The 12366-nt window shown below is 31.1% G+C and overlaps 1 protein-coding gene and 1 pseudogene across 1 annotated transcript in view; one reads left to right on the top strand and one right to left on the bottom strand.

The window, feature by feature from the left end:
• LOC137078368 (protein-glutamine gamma-glutamyltransferase K-like) overlaps positions 1-12366 on the bottom strand; it is a 119101-nt gene that overhangs the window by 11199 nt on the left and 95536 nt on the right. The window lies entirely within an intron of this gene.
• LOC137079156 (protein-glutamine gamma-glutamyltransferase K-like) lies at positions 1016-2708 on the top strand (annotated as a pseudogene).

The following is a 12366-nucleotide window of genomic DNA, read 5'->3' as shown; positions in this document are numbered from 1 at the left end:
CACGTCGCCTCTCGCGCATCTAACAGACAGGAATATGCTTGTTCGCTCGCGCCAGTGAAAGTTGGAAAGTTGCCTAATTATTTATAACGGGTGGCCGATGTGTCAAAAAGACCGAAGCCCTCTGATACAGGAAAGATAAGGAATAAGGGGATAAAGACAGAGGTAAAGTGATGAAATAAATGAACAGTTTATCTAAATATGATTCCAGTTAATTAATTCGTATATGATTCCAGTTAATTAATTCGTTAGCTAATTAATTCCAGTTATTTTTACCTTAAACTTTATGTAAGCAACTGTTCTGGGTGATCAGAATCTGTAAAAAATCATGTCAATTGTTTATAAACATATATCATTTTTTTAATAGCCTAATGTTTTTACTCAGTTGTGCAATTGTAAGGGGATATATGGCGTTTTTAAAATTTATTTTCTGAAATTAGTAATGATATTTATATACAGGTTTATCTAAAATAGCTAAAAAATTAAATAAAATGATACACACTAAATATAAAAATGTCTTAGTTTAATTCATGGTGAAAACATGAGCATGCATAGTTTAGTGGAGGAAATAGGTATACACACATTTTTGTTTGTGCGTGTGTGTGTGTGTGTGTCCTTGTTTATATTGTGGGGACCAAATGTCCCCATAAGGATAGTAATAGCTGATAGAAGTCACTTTTCAAAATGCTTATAAATTATACACGATACGTTGTTTTGAGAAAGTAAAAATGCAGAATGTTTCCTGTGATGGGTTTAGGTTTAGTGGCAGTGTAGGGGGATAGAAAATACGGGTTGTACTACAGTATAAAATCCATTACGTCTATGGAGAGTTCCCACAAAGATAGTGAACCAGACGTGTGTGTGTGTGTGTGTTTGTTTATTTTTATTTTAAAAATTATAAAAACACAACCAACATATACAAAACCTTGATACAAGGGGCACCAATTTAAATCTTGCCTAGGGCAGCAAATTGGTCAGGGCCGGCCCTGGGAACTACCATGTGTGGAATGAGGCCTATATGGCTCTCGATTCCACTCAGCTGACCAGCCAGGGCTTCCTCTGCTGCGGCCCGACCTCTGTTGCTGTGATCCGCAGTGGACAGACCTTCCTGAAGCATGACGTGCCCTTCATTGTCTCAGAAGTGTGTTAATTCCTTAATATTCCATTATAAATGGTTGAAATGGTCTCTCTCTCTCTCTCTCTCTCTCTCTCTCTCTCTCTCTCTCTCTCTCTCTCTCACACTCACACAAGTTATGCTATATTAGTAATGTAATTAGAACACGTCATGTTCTCATGATATAGTCTACTGGTAGCGGAAATGTGATGGGACATTTGGTGTTTTCCACATTGAGAAAAATGCTGTAGGTCACTGCATCAGCACTAAGGCCGTTGGCTCAGACAAACACTTTGATATCACGCATCTCTACAAACATTCACGAGGTGAGAACACATCTCAGTATGGTAACAGTCACACTTGGGAAATGTCTTGAAGTTAATTGTCGACTTTATTCAAATTTACCAGGTACAGAGGACGAGCGTATTGCTGTAGAAACAGCCATTCGTCATGGCTCCAAGCTGTGTACATATCCATTGCACTGTGTGGAAGATGTGTTAAAGTCACCATGCATGGGGAGGGACCACGTGTAGGCAAGGATGCCGTGCTTTCCATGATTTTGCAGAATAAATGCAGCTCACCTCGCACCATTACCCTTTACAGTCAAGAGGCAGCCACATAATACACTGGAGTCCATAATGCCTTAGTGAGGAAGAGCCAAATGAACATCGAGTTGAAGGCCTGTGAGGGTGAGTGATGATAAAAGCTTGAAATCATTCATGTATTATAAGAGAGAGTTTGCAGATACATCTACATAGATACATTTGAAATGAAAATACATCTGTTTCTCTCTATCCACACTGAGACAGCATCCACACTGAGCTTTATGAAGACGCTCTCCAAAATCGATAAGTGGATAGCAATGTTTTTCATGTGACATATTTTACCGATAGATATTTATGGTTATACTATGCATAGTGTGCTAAAGATAAACATTGCTTTGTACAATCCTTATATTACATTACAGAATATTTATTCGCAATTGCTTTACACCACATGGAACAGCGATTGAGTGGGCCCTGGACGCACTTTATAGTGGTGGGATATTTCACTGATAAAATGATCACAGCGAAAAACTTATGACTGGTCTCTCTGTATCGTCTCCGTGAGCTTTTATTACGTTTTATGCAATGATTTAAGTTTTTTCAAAATTTTCAGTGTGGACAAGAAGCTTTTGGAGCACTTAAAACGCTAGTGTGGATGGAAACAACGTTAATTGTGGGGTCTTGAAACGAAAACGCTGTTCTCAGATGTATCCATACATGTGGCATGCAACCGTTTTAAAAGGAGACTTATCTCTTTTCATTCTATAGTACAGACTCTACCGTGGACCCTGCGATATGACAAGTATAAGGACAGCCTAGTGGATCAGTCGGGCTTCATCTCTTTGGACACGACACTCAAACCAAGCAGATTCTGGCCACTCAGTTCCAGTTCAGACTGCGCACACCAGATCTGGTTACATCTGTGAGTCTAGCAGGTTCACTCATGGATTTTACATGAATGTCTTAATGTAAATTTTATGGCATGACAACTATTATATTATATTTATTTATTTATTTTTACCTTTCAGCCTGTATCGTGGGTCAAGAAGTGACCGTCAAAATCACATTCCAGAATCCACTGCCTTCTGTCCTTAAGAGTGTGATTTTTCATTTTGAGTGTCTGGGACTAAAGCATGCCAGAACTGTTAGCTATGGGTAAGATTAATTTGACCCAATATCATGGGGAAACAACTATTTTGCAAGCCACACATTTTCAAAACATAAAAGTTATTAACTGCCAGGGGCTTGTGTTGGATTAATTACATTTAATTGTTTTACTGTTATAATACAATTGTATCAGGAGATGTAATATGTGATGCTATATGATTTTAGCCGTTTTTTTAAATAGTTTGTAATAATTCTCTTTTTCTCAGTGATATTGAAAGTCTGGCCACAGTGAACCTGACAGACATTTATTCCAGTGCGGCATGGCACACAGAAACTACTGGCGTCCCTCCACTGTCATCAACTCAATCAAGTGCATGGTGTCATCAACATTACTGTTAAACCGTGAAAGAGTACTTGATAAAGCAGCACTTGGTAACTTTTGCTCTCGGGGTCCCCCTACAGTTGGGAAAAAAATAATGTCCTCAACTACTGTTGTAAGCACTGTCATCCTACAACAGGGTTGACATGACAACCCAGTTGACATGACAACCCTGATAGCCCTGAACTAGTGATGCGCGGGTCGTCTCATAAACCACGGACCCCATATGTCTATTTAATGGTCGAGGGTGCGGGGAGGGTTGTAAAAATATATACAGTGGTGCGGCGCAGGCCAAATAACTTAATAAAAGCGGTCCCGCGGGTTGGTACAGCACTAACAGTTCCCCTGAACACTGCAGGAGGCGTTCACATGCAGGTGTGCTTCTGGCGTCGCGTGTGAAATGTGTTCATCCCAGGTACAGTCGGTGGCATATCTTTCAGCATGTCATATGAAAATATTTTCATGGGTTTTATTTTTTTCAAACGCCAAATAATCACGATGCTCACGTTTACAAGCCAGGGTCATTATAGTAGTCTATTGGTTACCGTTTTACAGAATCTATATGATACTTCAGTTCAATGTTTGAGTGGTAGCTCACCGTAACAAGTATGACAGCATCGGTCGGGCACGCCTCCTTCAGCTCACGCCGACGAGCAAACGCTGGTCACATGTTGATCCTCATCCTGCCTTTAATCCCGTCACTTTTTCGTTTCCTCTTATTGCTTTCCTCCAACAAAACCTTTTCTTTCTTATTTGTCTCTGCTGCTTCGGACATGACTATATTATCCGACGAACAAAGTTGGGCTCGCACGTCGGAATTTAAGGAAGTGTGGGTGTTGGTGGAAGTGACGTATATGCCGTAAAGCAGTCGAATTTTGTAGTTCTTTTTGTTCTCGGGTTACTACCCGAAACCCGAAGTTTAAAAGTACGATTAAAAACGATACAGAACCCATCAAGTTATGACAGACGTGCCATTCAACCTATTGTAAGTCGATATATCATCACAAGAGTCTTGAAAATATATTATGAAGGTTGAAAGTTACCTAGTGCTGCTTTAACTAAAGAAAAGAAATGGTTGTTTCTTTGAACTGTAAACTTGTTCATCATAATTGCAGAAGAAATTGCGCTCAGGATGTTTTATGTCTGACATTTTTTCATCTTGGAAAAAAGGGTTATTAAAAACATAAATATTTCTGATTGTTACAGTGAATATTTCCTTAATTTAGTGTTATTGCTGTATGTGCGGACTTTTGTTTGAAGAAAAATTCTAATCACTTTGATGTTTGATTATGATAAGTCTGTAAATCTGTTGTACTTTTGGATTGTAGTAATATCAGCTGAAACTATAAAAAAGATGTTGAATTGTCAAATGTTCATTATGAAAGCTATTCCAATTGTAAGTTGCAATAACATTCAAATGATAAAGCAGGTGTGTATAATCAGTGTCTTATAGGTGTGTGCAAGTTTTCTTAAAGTGCCCCATTATGCTATTTAAGTTTCCTAATTTAGTTTTGGGGGTTTCCAACAACAGGTTTACATGAATCAAAGGTCAAATAGGTTTCATTTTCTCATATACATTGAACATTATCAACATGTACACACACACTATATGTATGTGTGTCATCACATTACGCACTTACATTTTTCACTCTTGTCACATTTTTCCTTTTAGGTTACACTTGTCACATTTTTCAATTTTATCAGATTTTTTCACTTAGGTTGCACTTTCATGACACTGTTCTTTTTTTCTCACATTTTCCAATCAGGTTACACTGTTGTCACAGTGTTCATTTAGTGGTCACTTGTCACATTTTTCACTAAAGTTACAATTTTCAATTTTGTCAAATTTTTTATTTAGGTTACACTGTTCCTCATTTTTGTCACTACTCACTTTTGGCACATTTTTAAATTAAGTTACAATTTTCATTTAGGTTAAACTTTTCACTTTTATCAGATTTTCTTTTTTTACTTTTTTTGATTTTTGAATAAATTCACTTTTACGTCATAGTATACACTGTCGTTTTTTGAGGTTTTTCTCCATTTTTACTTTTTGTGATAATTGAATAAATTCACTTTTATGTCGTAGTATACACTGTCGTTTTTTGAGGTTTTTGTCCATTTTGAATTTTTGTGATAATTGAATAAATTCACTTTTACGTCATAGTATACACTGTCGTTTTTTGAGGTTTTTGTCCATTTTGAATTTTTTTGATTTTTGAATAAATTCACTTTTACATCATAGTATACACTGTCGTTTTTTGAGGTTTTTGTCCATTTTTACTTTTTGTGATAATTGAATAAATTCACTTTTACGTCATAGTATACACTGTCGTTTTTTGAGGTTTTTGTCCATTTTGAATTTTTTTGATTTTTGAATAAATTCACTTTTACATCATAGTATACACTGTCGTTTTTTGAGGTTTTTGTCCATTTTTACTTTTTGTGATAATTGAATAAATTCACTTTTACGTCATAGTATACACTGTCGTTTTTTGAGGTTTTTGTCCATTTTGAATTTTTTTGATTTTTGAATAAATTCACTTTTACGTCATAGTATACACTGTCGTTTTTTGAGGTTTTTGTGATAATTGAATAAATTCACTTTTACGGCATAGTATACACTGTCGTTTTTTGAGGTTTTTGTCCATTTTGAATTTTTTTGATTTTTGAATAAATTCACTTTTACGTCATAGTATACACTGTCGTTTTTTGAGGTTTTTGTCCATTTTTACTTTTTGTGATAATTGAATAAATTCACTTTTACGGCATAGTATACACTGTCGTTTTTTGAGGTTTTTGTCCATTTTGAATTTTTTTGATTTTTGAATAAATTCACTTTTACGTCATAGTATACACTGTCGTTTTTTGAGGTTTTTGTCCATTTTTACTTTTTGTGATAATTGAATAAATTCACTTTTACGTCATAGTATACACTGTCGTTTTTTGAGGTTTTTGTCCATTTTGAATTTTTTTGATTTTTGAATAAATTCACTTTTACGTCATAGTATACACTGTCGTTTTTTGAGGTTTTTGTCCATTTTTACTTTTTGTGATAATTGAATAAATTCACTTTTACATCATAGTATATACTGTCGTTTTTTGAGGTTTTTGTCCATTTTGAATTTTTGAATAAATTCACTTTTACGTCATAGTATACACTGTCGTTTTTTGAGGTTTTTGTCCATTTTGATTTTTTTTGATTTTTGAATAAATTCACTTTTATGTCATAGTATACACTGTCGTTTTTTGAGGTTTTTGTCTATTTTTACTTTTTGTGATAATTGAATAAATTCACTTTTACGTCATAGTATACACTGTCGTTTTTTGAGGTTTTTGTCCATTTTTACTTTTTGTGATAATTGAATAAATTCACTTTTACGTCATAGTATACACTGTCGTTTTTTGAGGTTTTTGTCCATTTTGAATTGTTTTGATTTTTGAATAAATTCACTTTTACGTCATAGTATACACTGTCGTTTTTTGAGGTTTTTGTCCATTTTTACTTTTTGTGATAATTGAATAAATTCACTTTTACATCATAGTATACACTGTCGTTTTTTGAGGTTTTTGTCCATTTTGAATTTTTTAGATTTTTGAATAAATTCACTTTTACGTCATAGTATACACTGTCGTTTTTTGAGGTTTTTGTCCATTTTTACTTTTTGTGATAATTGAATAAATTCACTTTTATGTCATAGTATACACTGTCGTTTTTTGAGGTTTTTGTCCATTTTGAATTTTTTTGATTTTTGAATAAATTCACTTTTACGTCATAGTATACACTGTCGTTTTTTGAGGTTTTTGTGATAATTGAATAAATTCACTTTTACGGCATAGTATACACTGTTGTTTTTTGAGGTTTTTGTCCATTTTTACTTTTTGTGATAATTGAATAAATTCACTTTTACGTCATAGTATACACTGTCGTTTTTTGAGGTTTTTGTCCATTTTTACTTTTTGTGATAATTGAATAAATTCACTTTTACGTTATAGTATACACTGTCGTTTTTTGAGGTTTTTGTCCATTTTGATTTTTTTTGATTTTTGAATAAATTCACTTTTACGTCATAGTATACACTGTCGTTTTTTGAGGTTTTTGTCTATTTTTACTTTTTGTGATAATTGAATAAATTCACTTTTACGTCATAGTATACACTGTCGTTTTTTGAGGTTTTTGTCTATTTTTACTTTTTGTGATAATTGAATAAATTCACTTTTATGTCGTAGTATACACTGTCGTTTTTTGAGGTTTTTGTCCATTTTTACTTTTTGTGATAATTGAATAAATTCACTTTTACGTCATAGTATACACTGTCGTTTTTTGAGGTTTTTGTCTATTTTTACTTTTTGTGATAATTGAATAAATTCACTTTTACATCATAGTATACACTGTCGTTTTTTGAGGTTTTTGTCTATTTTTACTTTTTGTGATAATTGAATAAATTCACTTTTATGTCGTAGTATACACTGTCGTTTTTTGAGGTTTTTGTCCATTTTGAATTTTTGAATAAATTCACTTTTACGTCATAGTATACACTGTCGTTTTTTGAGGTTTTTGTCCATTTTGAATTTTTTTGATTTTTGAATAAATTCACTTTTATGTCATAGTATACACTGTCGTTTTTTGAGGTTTTTGTCCATTTTGAATTTTTTTGATTTTTGAATAAATTCACTTTTACATCATAGTATACACTGTCGTTTTTTGAGGTTTTTCTCCATTTTTACTTTTTGTGATAATTGAATAAATTCACTTTTATGTCGTAGTATACACTGTCGTTTTTTGAGGTTTTTGTCCATTTTGAATTTTTGTGATAATTGAATAAATTCACTTTTACATCATAGTATACACTGTCGTTTTTTGAGGTTTTTGTCCATTTTTACTTTTTGTGATAATTGAATAAATTCACTTTTACGTCATAGTATACACTGTCGTTTTTTGAGGTTTTTGTCTATTTTTACTTTTTGTGATAATTGAATAAATTCACTTTTACATCATAGTATACACTGTCGTTTTTTGAGGTTTTTGTCTATTTTTACTTTTTGTGATAATTGAATAAATTCACTTTTACGTCATAGTATACACTGTCGTTTTTTGAGGTTTTTGTCTATTTTTACTTTTTGTGATAATTGAATAAATTCACTTTTACGGCATAGTATACACTGTCGTTTTTTGAGGTTTTTGTCCATTTTTACTTTGTGATAATTGAATAAATTCTCTTTTACGTCATAGTATACACTGTCGTTTTTTGAGGTTTTTGTCTATTTTTACTTTTTGTGATAATTGAATAAATTCACTTTTACGGCATAGTATACACTGTCGTTTTTTGAGGTTTTTGTCCATTTTGAATTTTTTTGATTTTTGAATAAATTCACTTTTACGTCATAGTATACACTGTCGTTTTTTGAGGTTTTTGTCCATTTTTACTTTTTGTGATAATTGAATAAATTCACTTTTACGTCATAGTATACACTGTCGTTTTTTGAGGTTTTTGTCCATTTTGAATTTTTTAGATTTTTGAATAAATTCACTTTTACGTCATAGTATACACTGTCGTTTTTTGAGGTTTTTGTGATAATTGAATAAATTCACTTTTACGGCATAGTATACACTGTTGTTTTTTGAGGTTTTTGTCCATTTTTACTTTTTGTGATAATTGAATAAATTCACTTTTACGTCATAGTATACACTGTCGTTTTTTGAGGTTTTTGTCCATTTTTACTTTTTGTGATAATTGAATAAATTCACTTTTACGTTATAGTATACACTGTCGTTTTTTGAGGTTTTTGTCCATTTTGATTTTTTTTGATTTTTGAATAAATTCACTTTTACGTCATAGTATACACTGTCGTTTTTTGAGGTTTTTGTCTATTTTTACTTTTTGTGATAATTGAATAAATTCACTTTTACGTCATAGTATACACTGTCGTTTTTTGAGGTTTTTGTCTATTTTTACTTTTTGTGATAATTGAATAAATTCACTTTTATGTCGTAGTATACACTGTCGTTTTTTGAGGTTTTTGTCCATTTTTACTTTTTGTGATAATTGAATAAATTCACTTTTACGTCATAGTATACACTGTCGTTTTTTGAGGATTTTGTCTATTTTTACTTTTTGTGATAATTGAATAAATTCACTTTTACGTCATAGTATACACTGTCGTTTTTTGAGGTTTTTGTCCATTTTGAATTTTTTTGATTTTTGAATAAATTCACTTTTACGTCATAGTATACACTGTCGTTTTTTGAGGTTTTTGTCCATTTTTACTTTTTGTGATAATTGAATAAATTCACTTTTACGTCATAGTATACACTGTCGTTTTTTGAGGTTTTTCTCCATTTTTACTTTTTGTGATAATTGAATAAATTCACTTTTACGTCATAGTATACACTGTCGTTTTTTGAGGTTTTTGTCCATTTTGAATTTTTTTGATTTTTGAATAAATTCACTTTTACGTCATAGTATACACTGTCGTTTTTTGAGGTTTTTGTCCATTTTTACTTTTTGTGATAATTGAATAAATTCACTTTTACGTCATAGTATACACTGTCGTTTTTTGAGGTTTTTCTCCATTTTTACTTTTTGTGATAATTGAATAAATTCACTTTTATGTCGTAGTATACACTGTCGTTTTTTGAGGTTTTTGTCCATTTTGAATTTTTGTGATAATTGAATAAATTCACTTTTACGTCATAGTATACACTGTCGTTTTTTGAGGTTTTTGTCTATTTTTACTTTTTGTGATAATTGAATAAATTCACTTTTACATCATAGTATACACTGTCGTTTTTTGAGGTTTTTGTCCATTTTGAATTTTTGAATAAATTCACTTTTACGTCATAGTATACACTGTTGTTTTTTGAGGTTTTTGTCCATTTTGAATTTTTTTGATTTTTGAATAAATTCACTTTTACGTCATAGTATACACTGTCGTTTTTTGAGGTTTTTGTCCATTTTTACTTTTTGTGATAATTGAATAAATTCACTTTTACGTCATAGTATACACTGTCGTTTTTTGAGGTTTTTGTCCATTTTGAATTTTTTTGATTTTTGAATAAATTCACTTTTACGTCATAGTATACACTGTCGTTTTTTGAGGTTTTTGTCCATTTTTACTTTTTGTGATAATTGAATAAATTCACTTTTACGTCATAGTATACACTGTCGTTTTTTGAGGTTTTTGTCCATTTTTACTTTTTGTGATAATTGAATAAATTCACTTTTACGTCATAGTATACACTGTCGTTTTTTGAGGTTTTTGTCCATTTTTACTTTTTGTGATAATTTAATAAATTCACTTTTACGGCATAGTATACACTGTCGTTTTTTGAGGTTTTTGTCCATTTTTACTTTTTGTGATAATTGAATAAATTCACTTTTACGTCATAGTATACACTGTCGTTTTTTGAGGTTTTTGTCCATTTTGAATTTTTGTGATAATTGAATAAATTCACTTTTACGTCATAGTATACACTGTCGTTTTTTGAGGTTTTTGTCCATTTTGAATTTTTTTGATTTTTGAATAAATTCACTTTTACGTCATAGTATACACTGTCGTTTTTTGAGGTTTTTGTCCATTTTTACTTTTTGTGATAATTGAATAAATTCACTTTTACGTCATAGTATACACTGTCGTTTTTTGAGGTTTTTGTCCATTTTGAATTTTTGTGATAATTGAATAAATTCACTTTTACGTCATAGTATACACTGTCGTTTTTTGAGGTTTTTGTCCATTTTGAATTTTTTTGATTTTTGAATAAATTCACTTTTACGTCATAGTATACACTGTCGTTTTTTGAGGTTTTTGTCCATTTTTACTTTTTGTGATAATTGAATAAATTCACTTTTACGTCATAGTATACACTGTCGTTTTTTGAGGTTTTTGTCCATTTTGAATTTTTTGTGATAATTGAATAAATTCACTTTTACGTCATAGTATACACTGTCGTTTTTTGAGGTTTTTGTCCATTTTGAATTTTTTTGATTTTTGAATAAATTCACTTTTACGTCATAGTATACACTGTCGTTTTTTTAGGTTTTTGTCCATTTTTACTTTTTGTGATAATTGAATAAATTCACTTTTACGGCATAGTATACACTGTCGTTTTTTGAGGTTTTTGTCCATTTTGAATTTTTTTGATTTTTGAATAAATTCCCTTTTATGTCATAGTATACACTGTCGTTTTTTGAGGTTTTTGTCCATTTTGAATTTTTTTGATTTTTGAATAAATTCACTTTTACGTAATAGTATACACTGTTGTTTTTTGAGGTTTTTGTCCATTTTTACTTTTTGTGATAATTGAATAAATTCACTTTTACGGCATAGTATACACTGTCGTTTTTTGAGGTTTTTGTCCATTTTGAATTTTTTTGATTTTTGAATAAATTCACTTTTACGGCATAGTATACACTGTCGTTTTTTGAGGTTTTTGTCTATTTTTACTTTTTGTGATAATTGAATAAATTCACTTTTACGGCATAGTATACACTGTCGTTTTTTGAGGTTTTTGTCCATTTTGAATTTTTGTGATAATTGAATAAATTCAGTTTTACGTCATAGTATACACTGTCGTTTTTTGAGGTTTTTGTCCATTTTGAATTTTTGTGATAATTGAATAAATTCACTTTTACGTCATAGTATACACTGTCGTTTTTTGAGGTTTTTGTCCATTTTGAATTTTTTTGATTTTTGAATAAATTCACTTTTACATCATAGTATACACTGTCGTTTTTTGAGGTTTTTGTCCATTTTTACTTTTTGTGATAATTGAATAAATTCACTTTTACGTCATAGTATACACTGTCGTTTTTTGAGGTTTTTGTCCATTTTGAATTTTTGTGATAATTGAATAAATTCACTTTTACGTCATAGTATACACTGTCGTTTTTTGAGGTTTTTGTCCATTTTGAATTTTTTTGATTTTTGAATAAATTCACTTTTACGTCATAGTATACACTGTCGTTTTTTGAGGTTTTTGTCCATTTTTACTTTTTGTGATAATTGAATAAATTCACTTTTACGTCATAGTATACACTGTCGTTTTTTGAGGTTTTTGTCGATTTTGAATTTTTTGTGATAATTGAATAAATTCACTTTTACGTCATAGTATACACTGTCGTTTTTTGAGGTTTTTGTCCATTTTGAATTTTTTTGATTTTTGAATAAATTCACTTTTACGTCATAGTATACACTGTCGTTTTTTTAGGTTTTTGTCCATTTTTACT

The sequence above is a fragment of the Pseudorasbora parva genome, chromosome 6 (assembly GCF_024679245.1).
Source record: "Pseudorasbora parva isolate DD20220531a chromosome 6, ASM2467924v1, whole genome shotgun sequence".
Taxonomy (NCBI): Eukaryota; Metazoa; Chordata; class Actinopteri; order Cypriniformes; family Gobionidae; genus Pseudorasbora; species Pseudorasbora parva.
Note: the sequence above shows the minus strand (reverse complement) of the source record. Positions and strands in the feature narration are given on the sequence as shown.